We start from the raw sequence: 15216 nt of genomic DNA, 5'->3' as shown, positions 1-15216 counted from the left end.
GCGTGGCAGCCATTAAAAGAAAAGGGGGGGTTTAATTATTATGCCCACTTTGGAAAACATTGTGCCCATATTTCATGAACGAATAAAACGTCCCACAGACGTTTATATTCATGAGAAAAAAAATTCCAGATGTGGAGCCATCTCGAACACACCCTTTTAGGGGCGTGGCAACCATATAAGAAAAAAAGGGGGCGGGGTTTTCATTATGCCCACCCTGGAAATATTGTTCCCACACTCATAGAGAAATGGAACTTTCCACAAACATTGACATTCATGAGAAAAAAAATTCCAGATGTGGAGCCATCTCGAACACACCCTTTTAGGGGCGTGGCAACCATATCAGAAAAAAGGGGGGCGGGGTTTTCATTATTCCCACCCTGGAAATATTGTTCCGACACTCAGAGAGAAATGGAACTTTCCATAAACATTGACATTCATGAGAAAAACAATTTCAGATGTGAAGCCATCGCGAACACACCCTTTTAGGGGCGTGGCAGCCATATTGAAAAAAAGGGGGCGGGGTTCTCATTATGCCCAACATGGGAAAAATGTGCCAACATCTCGTAAACGAATGAAGCTAATTCCCACAGACATTAATACTCACGAGAAAAAAATCACACATGGAGCCATCGTAAACACACTCTTTTAGGGGCGTGGCAGCCATAATGAAATGGGGGGGTAGTGATGATGCCCCTATAAAAGAGAGTTGTGCCTACCTTTCATAAATGGATTTAATTCCACTAGGACAATATATTCATAAAAATCTTCTTTTTTTTTAATGTGAAGCCATCACATCACAAACCTACCCTTTTAGAGGCGCCGCGTCCATTTTTAAAATGGGGGGGGGTACTCAATATGCACAACGTGGAAAATTTTGACCGCGTTTCATATAATAAAATCCACCCCATATAGCTGTTTAATGTGTTGGAGTAGGGCCGCCTTTATAGTTGGAAGTTACTGTTGGCAAACCCTTTGTTTTCTTTCACTATGCATTCTTGCCTCATCTATATTAACCCAGTTACTGTTAACCTTTCAACTGCAGCAATATCTGAATTGGGGTATAAACTGGGGTGCCTCAGTTAGTCCTGGAATGACTAGTGTTACTTCTCCAAATACATTGTTTCCCCTGCCTTTTTTTCTGACAGACCAAAAGGGGTTGTGTGGTGGGGGTACACAGATTCATTGAATGTGAAGTCATAGTGGACGTGGGCCACCACTTTGTGAGGCGAGTACATCGTGTTGTTACCCAATCTGCTGTCAATGCGGCGCAATGGGTAGGGGGTAGGGGGATTTTACACTCCCCCCCCCCATAAAAAAAGGATTTCCATGGCCCGTAAATGTTAAATGTTAGAGTTTAGGGCTGCCATTGTGTGCTGTGTATTTGTAATTATGAAATCACTCTGGAATTTAGATGTGCATGATAATATAGGTGCAAGTACACACATTGAACCCTACAACACGGGTTAGCCTACCGGTACTTACCCATGCTCTTTGGTGTAAGTCATTGTATTACCAAATAATATAGGTTATGGGTCAGTCAACATTATAAGAAATCAACAACAAAATATAAAAATTGCAATTGTGGGCACAGTGAGTAGGCCCCTCACACCTCTGAAAGGATGAGTTTGCTGTGGCTCTACATGTGAATTTATTATCTTGCACCAAGTTGGTGTGAAGTTTAGTCATTTATGAAAGTTCGATGGTGAAAAAAGTATTAGTAGCACCCCCCCCCCCCATTTAAAAAAAAATAGATGCCATGCATCTAAAAGGATAAGTTTGTGATGGCTTCAAATTACAAAAAAAAGGAAAGATTTTCATGAATATATTGTCCGTGTGGAGTTTAATCCATTAATGATAGGTAGGCATGACTTTCTTTTATAGGGGCATCATGACTAACCCCCTCCCCCCCATTTTACTATGGCTGCCACGCCCCTAAAACGGTGCATTTACGATGGCTTCACGTGTGACTTTTTTTTTCTCGTGAATATTAATGTCTGTGGGAATTAGCTTCATTCGTTTATGAGATGTGGGCACATTTTTTTCCATGTTGGGCATAATGAGAACCCCCCTTTTTTCAATATGGCTGCCACGCCCATAAAAGGGTGTGTTCACAATGGCTCCACATCTGGAATTGTTTTTCTCATGAATGTCAATGTTTCTGGAAAGTTCCATTTCTCTATGAGTGTGGGAACAATATTTCCAGGGTGGGCATAATGAAAACCCCGCCCCCTTTTTTTCTTATATGGTTGCCACGCCCCTAAAAGGGTGTGTTCGAGATGGCTCCACATCTGAATTTTTTTTCTTATGAATGTCAATGTTTCTGGAAAGTTCCATTTCTCTATGAGTGTGGGAACAATATTTCCAGGGTGGGCATAATGAAAACCCCGCCCCCTTTTTTTTCTTATATGGTTGCCACGCCCCTAAAAGGGTGTGTTCGAGATGGCTGCACATCTGGAATTTTTTTTCTCATGAATGTAAACGTCTGTGGGACGTTTTATTCGTTCATGAAATATGGGCACAATGTTTTCCAAAGTGGGCATAATAATTAACCCCCCCCCTTTTCTTTTAATGGCTGCCACGCCCCCAAAAAGGTACTTTGTGGTGGCTCCGAATCTGGGAAACACTAATAGTCTATATAATTATGTCTTTGTGAAGTTTCCTACTTTTGTAACAAGTGGGAAAAACCATTTTCACTGCGGGCACGACAAGTCCCGCCCCCTTTTTTTAAATTAATGCCACGCCCCCAAAAAGGGTAAATTTGCGATGGCTCCACATCTAAAACATTTTCTCGCATGAATATAAACATCTGTGCCAAGTTTCACGCTTTTATGCAAAAGTGCACAATTCATCGATATTTTGTCACATATCCGCTGGACTAGAAATCCATTGGTAACATTTTTTTCCATCTACCATGTGGCGGCCATCTTGGATTTCAAAATGGCCGCCATTTCGAACCTTATGTGTATCATAACTTCGGACCTGATTGTCATATGAAGTCCATTTTGGTGGCAAACCCTATGTTTTTAATACCAAGGAACCCACATAAATCATTGTTGATGGGATACTCCAAATGGATGGCAGCCATCTTGGATATTTCAAAATGGCCGCCATTTAGTACCTAATTTGTATCATAACTTCAGACCTGATTGTCATATGAAGTCCATTTTGGTGGCAAACCCCATGTTTTTGATGCAAAGGAACCCAGGTACATCATTGTTGATGAGGTACTCCCAATGGATGGCAGCCATCTTGGATATTTCAAAATGGCCGCCATTTAGTACCTAATTTGTATAATAACTTCGGACCTGATTGTCATATGAAGTCCATTTTAGTGGCAAACCCATGTTTTTGATGCAAAGGAACCCACGTAAATCATTGTTGATGGGGTACTCCCAATGGATGGCAGCCATCTTGGATATTTCAAATTGGCCGCTATTTATTAGTACCTAATTTGTATCATAACTTCGGACCTGATTGTCATATGAAGTTAATTTTGGTGGCAAATCCCATGTTTTTGATACAAAGGAACCCACGTAAATCAGTGTTGACAGGGTACTCCCAATGGAAAGCAGCATCTTGGATATTTCAAAATAGCCGCCATCTAGGGTTTCATTCAAATAATAACGTTGCACCTGAATGTGATACGAAGTCCATTTTGGTGGCAAACGTCATATTTTTGATACCTAGGAACCCGAGTAAATCATTGTTGACGGAGTACTCCCCATGGATGGCAGCCATCTTGGATATTGTGGTGGCACACCCCACAAATTTGATACCAAGGAATCTACACATTGTTACCCCAATGGAAGGCAGGTTTCTCTGGGAAGAATGTTTCAAACCACTTGGAACAATACTTGGAGTGTTATTACCACATTATGATCAACAGCACAATAATAATGACTGCTGGATATGATTGGACTGACTATAACCTGACTGTACAGATCAGAAGCAACCCATGCAGACTTGGTCTAAACCACTGTGTTCAACCGTTTTTCCCAGGCACCTGATAGCACTGAAATTGGTGTGAATCAGAGTTGTAAAGAGCCACTAATATTTGTGACTCGAGTCGAGTCAAGTCATTTTAAAGAAGTGAGTTGAGTCCAGTCGAGTCATCAATTTAAGAAATTTGAGTCAAGTCGGGTTGAGTCAAATATTTACCTCGAGTCAATTCGAGTTACGAATATTTGAAAACCACATAACAACGACAAGAGGGAAAGTCATTAGTATCACTAACAGTTAACAAGAAGTGAAACTTCGATCTTATCAAGGCTATCTGGTTTGGCTTCGGGTCTTGATTTTATTTCGCTGATACGCTGACATCAAAATCAAATTGCAATATACAAAACTGTTTCTGATTATTTAAAAAGTCGGTATGTTTCTGTTTAATTTTTAAAAGGAGGGCATCAATTTAGCCGGCGTTTGAATCCGAGAACTTCATAAGAAACCGCCCAAAGCCAATGATGAAACAAAAAATTGGAAAATGTGTTTAAAATCCGTCTACTCGGTGGATAGTATTTTGTGCGTTCCATAATGATGATATGATGTGTTATGGGAGTCTGTGACACGTGGCCATTACAAGCGACCGCTGTAACTGTATTCGCAAAGCGGCATGAACATAAATGTTGCACTTTTTGTACGTCATTGCAATCACTTTTCGCAAAGTTTTGCTTATATTTTTGAGACTTGAGCCTAATTATCCTTCGCTTGAGTCGATTCGAGTCTTCTGATGAGGACTCGAGTCGAGCCGATTCATTTGCTTGCCGTGACTCGAGTCCAGTCATTTACCCTTAGGGACTTGAGTCGAGTCGAGTCACCAAAAGTTGTGACTCTGCTTTCATATCTAGCCTAGCCACGACAGGACCAGGGTTGTCTGGGCATGTGATGCAGTTGATGCAGAGAGCCACTTACGAACAAACAGAAACCCAGGCATACAAACAACCTGAAGTGGACTTACTAATTGCTAACTATAGACAGCATTCACGCAGACTTGTAGTGGAGCGGCATAGCCCCAATAATACCAAGAATTGCGCAATCTGCGATACAATTATGAATTAAACTATACATGTTGGTTTTTCATGCCTTGAATAACATTTTTTTTAAATATAAGAGGCATTTCATATTTGACTTCTGGTTACCTTTGAGAGTCAATAACATTGAACAATTATTCTTCAAAGCTTCACTTTCCTATGTCCCAAGTCTTCATGCAGGTCATGTAGGTCTTCATGCAATGCAATCAATGATCAGATTTGGGAACAACTCATGTCTGACCTTCAGTGACCTTTGAAAGTCCAATAACCTTCGTAAACCTTATTTATAGCCATTTGTAAGGTTTACTATTTAAACCCCAAGTTTTTCACGATCTAAGTCTATTTTTTGGGCTATGAAAAGAAAATATTCATTTATACATGTAAGACAAATCATATTTAACCTCTGGTTACCTTTTGAGAGGTCATGACCTATCTTTAGATATTTATAAGATTTTCTCAGGTGAATGCCACCTTTTTATGACGTGAGGGCATCATATCTGACGCCTGATACCTTTGAGAGGTCAACGAACTTTGCATGTGTCGATATGTATCATATTTATTCCATAGTCATGTATTGAATTCAGACCCCATGCACAAACAATTTCGAGGTGACCTCTGAACTCAATCTTCTTTTCTTTTTTAATTAATGACAGACTCAACATGCCCCAATTGGAATGCAATGGAATATATATACAAATGTCAAGCAGTACTCATTATTGTGTTCTTATTACACTCTGTTATATCCAGATGGACTTGAGTAACCACATTTTTAACCTTTTTACAGAGTGTGATGCTTGTCCAATGTACCTCTTATATTCTTAAAGCAGGGAAATGGAGATCAGAAGTCATGACAAAATTGTCTTTGGGTCTGAATCGTTACACACTATAGAATAATTGTTAAAAAAACACTTCTTTTTCACTATTTAGACTTAGGTAATGAAAAGTGGCATTTGGAAGATTATATAAATAGCGGCAATTAGGGTATACACAGTTCATTGGGAAAAGATGTTGCATCTTGACATCAATTTTTTTCATAATATATCATTTCCAATTTTGTTAAGAAAATACTTTAAAAACGTTCTTGACTCTCCATAGATTTGTACACAACCGCTGAAGTGGCATGTGGATTCTACATTCTTCCCCTTCATTGACCCTTCACAAAGGTCACCAGGGGTCAGATATGAAATGCCTCCATTTCTCAAAAATTCTTGTCAAGGCATGAAGACGTGATATGCCACGTTTAACCACAAAGTGCACAATTCTGTCACTATGCCTCTCTACTATAGCCAATAATAAACAATCCAGTCCAGGAATGGTCAACACTTGTCACCGTGCTATAGAGACCCTTTAAAAACTGAACTGCAAAATGGCGCTCATTCTGAAATATCCAAGATTGGCTGCAAGCCAGATGTAAAACTTTGGTTCACACCGCCCGAACTATCATAGTCGGGGCCACTGCTGTATTTGAACCGTTACACATTTAAATAGGAAAGGTACCCTGTTCACAAACGGTCCTGAAACAGCAATGGGCTTATTTAACTGTATATTTCTCTTTAGCATAACCAGTTTCCCATAGATTCGGCTTTCTGCTAGATGTATTATTATATCTATGAATATCAACTTTCACGTGTGAGAGAAAACCTTGATCCAAGACCATATTTTGTTAATGCCCCATTTTATGCTAGCGCGTAACAACATGTGAGGCCATTCAGATCGCTGTCTGCTAGAAAAGATTTGTCTTTGTTTTCATCATTTAATCTTCGACCTCGCAGTCACTGATCATATAACTCCAGTTATTAAATCAGTATATTAGTCCCTATTTGTCCGTACCTAACTCGCAAATCGATTCCTTGGGTCTGTTAATCTGTTTATTATGCTTAACGTATCAGTCAACAAAAAGTTCATTATATTCTTCTCTGATCGAGGTCAGAGTTTGAAAGAACTGTATTCATCATCCGCCTGCCCAGCCCTAGTCGTCGTCAGTTACTCACCTTTACACCAGCGGAGAGGACGTGAACACATATATATATACCACAGTTAGAAGCACCAGGTATGTATTTCCTTGTTATCGTCTTACAAAGAAGCTTGTATTTTGTAAATACAAAGTTGAATATTAAGTGAAAATGCACGGAGGTAACTGAAGGAATAGGTTGTTTTTATCAGGCTGTAATGGTTAAGGCTGCATATCCTTTGTTGATGGTCGTCCTTTATGGGAATCAGACAGTATAAACTGCATCAGTGGTGCTGTGAATGTGACGATGCCTAGCTATGACCAAACTGAAATAAAAATCACACCTTCACATAGAGTCATTCGTAAGATAAGGAAAAGCCTGGAGAAAATTAGATAAGTCATTACACAGCGTGTCCCCCCCCCCCGCAAAAAAAAGAACCATCAAAGCGCACCCATTTTCACTGCTTTAAAAAAGAATATACATATGTGCATCGAAATATCGATACATATTTGGGCAGCATAGTTCATTAGCTTTTCAACAACGAAAAACCTTTTCAGTCGGATCAACATTCATTGAGTAATGGCCATTTCGTTACAGATGGCGGCAGGAAATCATCGAAATGCAAGCTTTTGGTACTTTGACGTGACCTTCCCAAGGAATGTCTTCGATTTGAGGGTAAGTGGTTTCTGACAAATATTGAAATCATTTACAGCAATGCGGTTATTTATAAAATGACAAATTACTTTCGTTCTGCTTTGAGTCGTCACTTGTTCTTTCTTAACTTGTTATAATTAAGCACCGTAAATACCATGAATACTTGCTGTCGAAGCCAGCTAATTATATTTTTGAATATTCATGAGTCTACTTTTTGGTCTGTTTTTTTTTGAATTCTGATAAGGGATAACTACATAACCATGTTAACGCCGAGCACAATATCTTTAGCTTTAAAATGAACCATGACATTTCGCATTTGTTTTATCGGTTCGGGACCGAGCCTAATTGACAACGACATTTGGGTAAATGGTGTGCTCCTTGAAATTTGACATTTATTTCCCGGGTAAATACTTCATGTATGACGACAAACACTGCACAATACCATCTGTTACATTCTGAAGTATTTATTCTTAACAATTTTGGAACAATTATATATAAAGGAGTTTTGCTCACAGTTTTATAAATATTCTTGTTAAAGATGTCATGCAGAAACCCGACACAATGACACACCTGGAACGTTCGCGATTAACATGCCAACGGGTATGAATGCCCGTGATCACGCGTCTAACCAATTAAGGCAAGTCCGCTAAGTGAATTTTGTACAGGAGCGGAACAGTCGTTTATCCTTGTGTGTAGGATCAGTGTATTAAGTGGACCCCGGAACCCACGCCGTAAGGGTTCAGCGTTTGCATTGGGGTTTGTAAAGGCAGGTAAGACTTGCCCCCGCCCCTCCAAATTCCTGGCTACACCTCACAGTGTGTCGTGCCTGCGCTGACATTCAATTACGCTCAATTTAGGCCATACTAAAACTACACTTTTTTGACTGGAGAGTAAACAATACTACATTGGAACATCGTGACGCAACTGCGTAATTTGATCTAAATGTTGGAACGAGTCTTTACTAAGGATTATTACAGACAACTGACGCTGTGGCAAAGGTTGGGACGGAGAATCACCGGTCGTATCGCTTCGCCGACCTACCCTGGAGTAGAGTCGCTCAGGATGGGGACGTGAAGGAGGTCTTGTTCTATGCCAAGACTTGGAGAAAGGTCCGCGGTCTGAATCCCAGCGTCACAGCGACCAAGGCATTGCCACAAGACCGGTGTTTCCGGCAGTGCGCCTACGGTCCCTTTACAACAGTGTCATTTGCCGGATGAAATGTGTAGCCTATCTTGAACGGCCTGTTCTTGACACCGACAATTATGTATTCGACGATCACACAACAATAGCAGTCCTTAGCAGATCAAAGTCTCCGACTAGTGGATACGGTTTCGTAAGTACACGAGAGGATATATGCGAGATAGTAAAATGAACCCATGAAGGGTCGATGGAGTAAGGTTTGCTGGGAAGCTGATTTCGGAGAATAATAAATGAGGGCGCTAAGCGATGACGTCAATTACCTCTCAACAGAGCATGATAGATAGCGGGAGATTATTTTGCTGTCTTGACCAGAGTTCGATTTCCAAACCCATGACGTAACAATTGGCCAAACAATAAACATTATGTATCCATTGTTTCGTTACGTATCCCCTCCTTACTTTAATTACCTCCCACGCGTTTGGACTTGTCTGCTGCCATTTTATTATAAGATGGAATTTTGAGTCGGGGTGATATAAATCAAATTAGGTTTTGCCCTTCACCAACGTTTAAACACTGTATACTCAGTGTGTTACCTCCCGAGTGAAAGTTGGAAAAAATCACTCGGGTGGGACTCGAACCCACGACCTCCTGCTTTCTAGTGCAGATGTCTTACCACTCGACCACCGAGCTAATGGGATCGGTTGGCTGGTTCGAATCTGATGTACATAGCAGCGGGTACCGCAAGTTCGTTTTTATGAGATATATTTTTCCCAAAGTTCGTTTTTGTGAGATACATTTGGTCGAAGTTCGTTTTTATGAGATACATATTCTCGAAGTTCGTTTTTATGAGATACATTTTCTCGAAGTTCGTTTTTATGAGATACATTTTCTCGAAGTTCGTTTTTATGAGATACATTTTCTCGAAGTTCGTTTTTATGAGATACATTTTGTCGAAGTTCGTTTTTATGAGATACATTTTGTCGAAGTTCGTTTTTATGAGATATATTTTTCCCAAAGTTCGTTTTTATGAGATACATTTTGTCGAAATTCGTTTTTATGAGATACATTTTGTCGAAGTTCGTTTTTATGAGATACATTTTGTCGAAGTTCGTTTTTATGAGATACATTTTCTCGAAGTTCGTTTTTATGAGATACATTTTCTCGAAGTTCGTTTTTATGAGATACATTTTGTCGAAGTTCGTTTTTATGAGATACATTTTGTCGAAGTTCGTTTTTATGAGATACATTTTCTCGAAGTTCGTTTTTATGAGATACATTTTTCCCAAAGTTCGTTTTTATGAGATACATTTTCTCGAAGTTCGTTTTTATGAGATACATTTTTCCCAAAGTTCGTTTTTACGAGATACATTTTGTCGAAGTTCGTTTTTATGAGATATATTTTCTCGAAGTTCGTTTTTATGAGATGCATTTTGTCGAATTTCGTTTTTATGAGATACATTTTGTCGAAGTTCGTTTTTGAGAGATATATTTTCTCGAAGTTCGTTTTTATGAGATATATTTTCTCGAAGTTCGTTTTTATGAGATACATTTTGTCGAAGTTCGTTTTTATGAGATATATTTTACGGAGTTACGGAGTTTTATGAAGGTACGGAGCCCGTAAAGGGACATCAATTTTTTTTTTATCTCGTGCGCACGACATAATATCTCGTGCGCACGACATAATTATCTCGTGCGCATGAGATATATGTCGTGCGCACGAGATAATTATCTCGTGCGCACGAGATATATGTCGTGCGCACGTGATAATTATGTCGTGCGCACGAGATATTATGTCGTGCGCACGAGATAGTAGGGAGGTTTCGCAAGCGAACGGATACGCTTACACTTACGTTTAGCTATCCGTATCCGTTTTTTAATTACGTGTAGCGAGCGAGATATGCATGTCGTCTGCACGTATGACGTCATACGCCACTCACTATCCGCTAAACGTGCAGACGACACGCATATATCTCGCTCGCTACACGTAAGTAGAAAACGGATACGGATAGCTAAGCGTAAGTGTAAGTGTATCCGTTCGCTTGCGAAACCTCCCTATTATGTCGTGCGCACGAGATAAAAAAAATAATTAAGTCTCGAGACCCCTTTTTGCCGGTCTCGGTCTCGGTCTCGGTCTCGGGAGCTGTGGTCTCGGTCTTGGTCTCGGTCTCGGTCCCCTTTGGTCTCGATATTTTGGCTGGTCTCGAGCCGAGACCAGCCAAAAAGTGAGGGGGGGGGCGGATTCCGCCCCCGGCCCTTTTAGGGTTAAGTAAAGAATCAGTTTAGGGCAAATGTGACTGCAGTGTGATGCTAATGGACATGTCTCTCTTCACTTTCTAGTGAGTGAGGCATAGTCCAATAACCATGAGATACATTTTCTCGAAGTTCGTTTTTATGAGATACATTTTGTCGAAGCTCGAGTCGAGACCAGCCAAAAAGTGAGGGGGGCGGATTCCGCCCCTGGCCCTTTTAGGGTTAAGTAAAGAATCAGTTTAGGGCAAATGTGACTGCAGTGTGATGCTAATGGACATGTCTCTCTTCACTTTCTAGTGAGTGAGGCATAGTCCAATAACCATTGCTCCTTTTCTTATTTCTCGTTTTTATTGTGGGATGATCTGATGAAACAAGCACTTTATAGCCATCCTCATTGATTCCAAATACAACTGAGATTTAAATCTTATGAATCAAGACTGAAACATTATTTTTTACCGTCAGATTGTGTATTTCGAATATGGGGAACAATTCAACTCTTTTTCCCTAGAAATATTGGTGAAGTTTTTTTGTATTTTCCTTTTCAATTTTTCTTTTAATCGTGGAGGCGGGAAAACGTTTTTTTTTATTATATTTATTAACGGATATTCATCAATTCGTAGACCGTTAAATTGGTATTAGTGGTGGACTGCTGAATTTTGTGATCTCTTTATTAAAATAGACACGACTTGGGAATAGAGTATGAAAATTACGTGGAATGTTCACAGTTACTTCTCAATAACATGTTCTTTATCCCATTTTTTTTTATCATACGGTCACTTTCTTTTTGACTCGCCATGTATTCATCTGTGATAAACACAAATTGAGCTACTGCCATGGTCACACAAAAATAGAGTCTAATTACATGCCTCGTCTCCTTCCTAAATGTCAATTGCATTTGCATGAGTCGAGAAGAATTGTGTTCCATTAATCGCTATATGCTGTTTACGGCCGTCACAATAAACCATTAATATATTGGCTATGTCGTACTTGTTAATCACTAAAATATTCAAGTAAATCGCCCAGCAAAGTAGCCGATGCGGGCGATACGATGGCACGGTACAAAACACCGAGAGGCGTGGGCACTGAGCCATGAATCCTAAAAGTGCATCTCACCCACCACATTCAGTTTGTGACAGCGCCCTTCTATTGTGTCGGCCATATTCTCAAATAGGCTAATGATGATGATGACGGCGGGCAGATTAACAGAAGACAGATCAGGCAAATATGGTTCATCAATCTTCTATAGTATATGTAACGTTATTGACATTAAACAAAAATAAAGTGGCATTACATTTCAGCCTTAGCCAGGCCTTCTTCAGAGGTAAATGACAGAGGAGCAAGAAACAAACGTGTAGGGGACACACAAACATGCAGGGTTGGAAGGAGAATCACAAAGAGGGAGGGGGGGGGGGCAGACCAATCCATATCTGGCTACCATCTCTCAATTTTTTGGTCTACATGTACAAATCTATATTCCATGACTGAAAATTTAAAAAATAAATCAATATTTTCTTGCTCCAAATTGTTTTCGAATCAGGTTTACAAGGAGGTCCAATGTAAAATTAAAGTTGCATTTAAATATCCGTTAGTGGTCATTGCTGAAACCAAGGGGTGGCTGTGGAGTTTAGGGTCCGATATCGAGTTCCTATAACAGATGAAACATCCACCTTTAGCTTTTTACTTTTGTCAAGTCTCAACATGTTCAAGTTTTGCAAAAACTAGTACAAATTGTCGTACTCCTAAGTTAGAGTTTCTTCATCAGATTAACACTTTATAGTAGATAAACATTATTAAAAAAAATAACAATATTTAAAAAAAATTGGCAAAATATATGGAGTTCATCAAATAAGGTTTCCCCCTTCTATAAATTAGGTTGTTTCCATATTTTAAAAATTGATTGTGACAATAACAAATTCTGTTGCCATGTTGTATTTTATGGCATGAAGCAAACACGAAGAGCACTCGCATGACACAATTAAGCAGGTACAAGTGATTCCTAACTTTCAATCACTTCCTTCACATCCCCATGAACATCAACATCTCAAGGACAGACTGTTCAGCTGTAATTAGTGTCTTGTTGTTTATTTAGATTATTGTTATTTATTATCCGCGGTCTCGGTCTCGGTCTCGGTCTCGGTCTCGGACCCTTTCGGTCTCGGTCTCGGTCCGTCTTGAAGGGGCTGGTCTCGGTCTCGGTCTCGGTCTCGCAACTTCAGGTCTCGGTCTCGGTCTCGGTCTCGGACTATCCGGTCTCGACTACAACACTGGTAGGCACGTCATTGGAACGTACGTAGCGATTCATGCAGCACACCGGGTGGGCTCTCAACTGTGTGAAAGGAAATCAGAAGACGATCACCACAGAGGTTCGTCAAAATGAAACAGGTTTACATTTGGCTTACTTTCACTGCGTAAGAATTTCTTGAATTTCAAGTTTCAGCCGGGTTTTGGTGACGATGAAACGTTACAAACTAATTTTGAGAGCTTTGAGAGCACCAGCTGCGTTCATTATCAGACAAATAGAATTATATGCCAGTGAGCAACTGATCATGGGTATATGCATTGTAACTTCATCTAACATGCAGTTGGCAGTGTACCCTGCGCAGAGTGACCTGATGGCCTTTTGGGCATCAGTTTTTTCAATGTTTTGAATAAAAAAAAAATAGGGCCAATAACGTTCACCTCCTATCTAATCCTCATTTAACCCTTGCCAAATCAGCTGGTTCAATGAACTTTGCAGCCAGGACTACACCCGAGCCGTGTCAACAAACGTTCGACCAGGCCTCCTGCCAAGTCTCATTGACACAGCCATCTCCCTTCTTAACAGAATACCACAGCCGCCAGTCAATTATCTTTCCAGCGCAACTGTCTGGACACTGTCTGGCACATGGCTTTTTGTTGCATTGCGTTTAATAGGCTCTTGCGTTGCGTGGGAAAGTACCTGCTTCCAAAAGGGAAGCCGTTGATGGGTTAATGGCTGGATTTTTTGTACACGCTGCGAAGGGTTAATTAGGCACATTACACTCTGGACGATATAGCGCGGGTGATTTTCGGCTGGCGTTCTTTGCCTCGCCTTGATTTTCAAGATGGCATTGCATTAGAAAGTTATATCACGTCCAGTGGAGAACTCTATGTAGGCCAGTAGCATGGTGTTTGGTCAGTATCAAATCAGGGCATAAATGGTTGTAATGCGCATGCGTAAGGTATACCGCCCCTATAGAGTGGGAACAAGCATTTTGATCGACATTTTGGAAAAACAAAAGGTGATAACACCCAAAAAGCTGCCACCGCTGCAATGCTATCACATATTTTCCAGCTCTGTAGGTGTATAACTTGCCAAAAATCGCTAGGACGATTATTTCCCTCATTTGATACCGGTGGCCATCATTTTGGACCGAGGCTGATGGCCTAATATAGTAACCGATTCAATTTGCATTCTGAACAAAAACAATTAACACGTATGCCCTAACTAATCCTATAAGAACCATATACGTTTACACGAACATTGGTGATTGGTTTCAATTTGCTTTTGAAATAGTATTTTGTGAAAATACATGTAGTTTGATAATTAGGCCTAATTCGGAGGAAATCTGATGCTGAAGAAGTATTTTAACTTAACCAGATTTAGTAATTTATTAACTGAAGATGTTTGTGCTCTAACAAGTTTTTTACTGATTTCTTTTTTGTCACAAAGTAAACAAAAACTGTGTTACAGATATGGAATCTTTGAGTATTTTTTAGATTCTTTTGAGTATTTTTTCGATTACCTGCAACACAGTCCGTGTACAGAAAAATCATCTACTGGAACAAATGCGTCAAGTTGGAATGCGATTTCTTGTTCGGGCTTGGTTGGAATTCGTTAAATGTGCTTTTGTAAAAAAAAAAAAACTAAAAAAACCCCACCATATTTTGTAACAAGACTGAAACATTTAAAATCTAATGATGAAAGGGTAGAGGGTTTATACACTTCACAGTGGTTTAAGACCCAGACATCGGGTCCAATTTTTTTTTTTAATTTTAGTAAAAAAAACCTTCGATTGGAGTCTGAAAATCAAGTTTTTAGTATAAAAAAAACTATTTTCAAATTTAATGCGCTGTTTTAGAGATATAACAATTGTTATGTACATTGATGTGTGAGTTAAATGAAATAAAGGATTCATATCTTGTTTAAATATAACGTGTTTGCCAAAGCATAT

This window comes from Patiria miniata, unplaced genomic scaffold (assembly GCF_015706575.1).
Source record: "Patiria miniata isolate m_02_andy unplaced genomic scaffold, ASM1570657v1 HiC_scaffold_18, whole genome shotgun sequence".
Lineage (NCBI taxonomy): Eukaryota > Metazoa > Echinodermata > Asteroidea > Valvatida > Asterinidae > Patiria > Patiria miniata.
Note: the sequence above shows the minus strand (reverse complement) of the source record.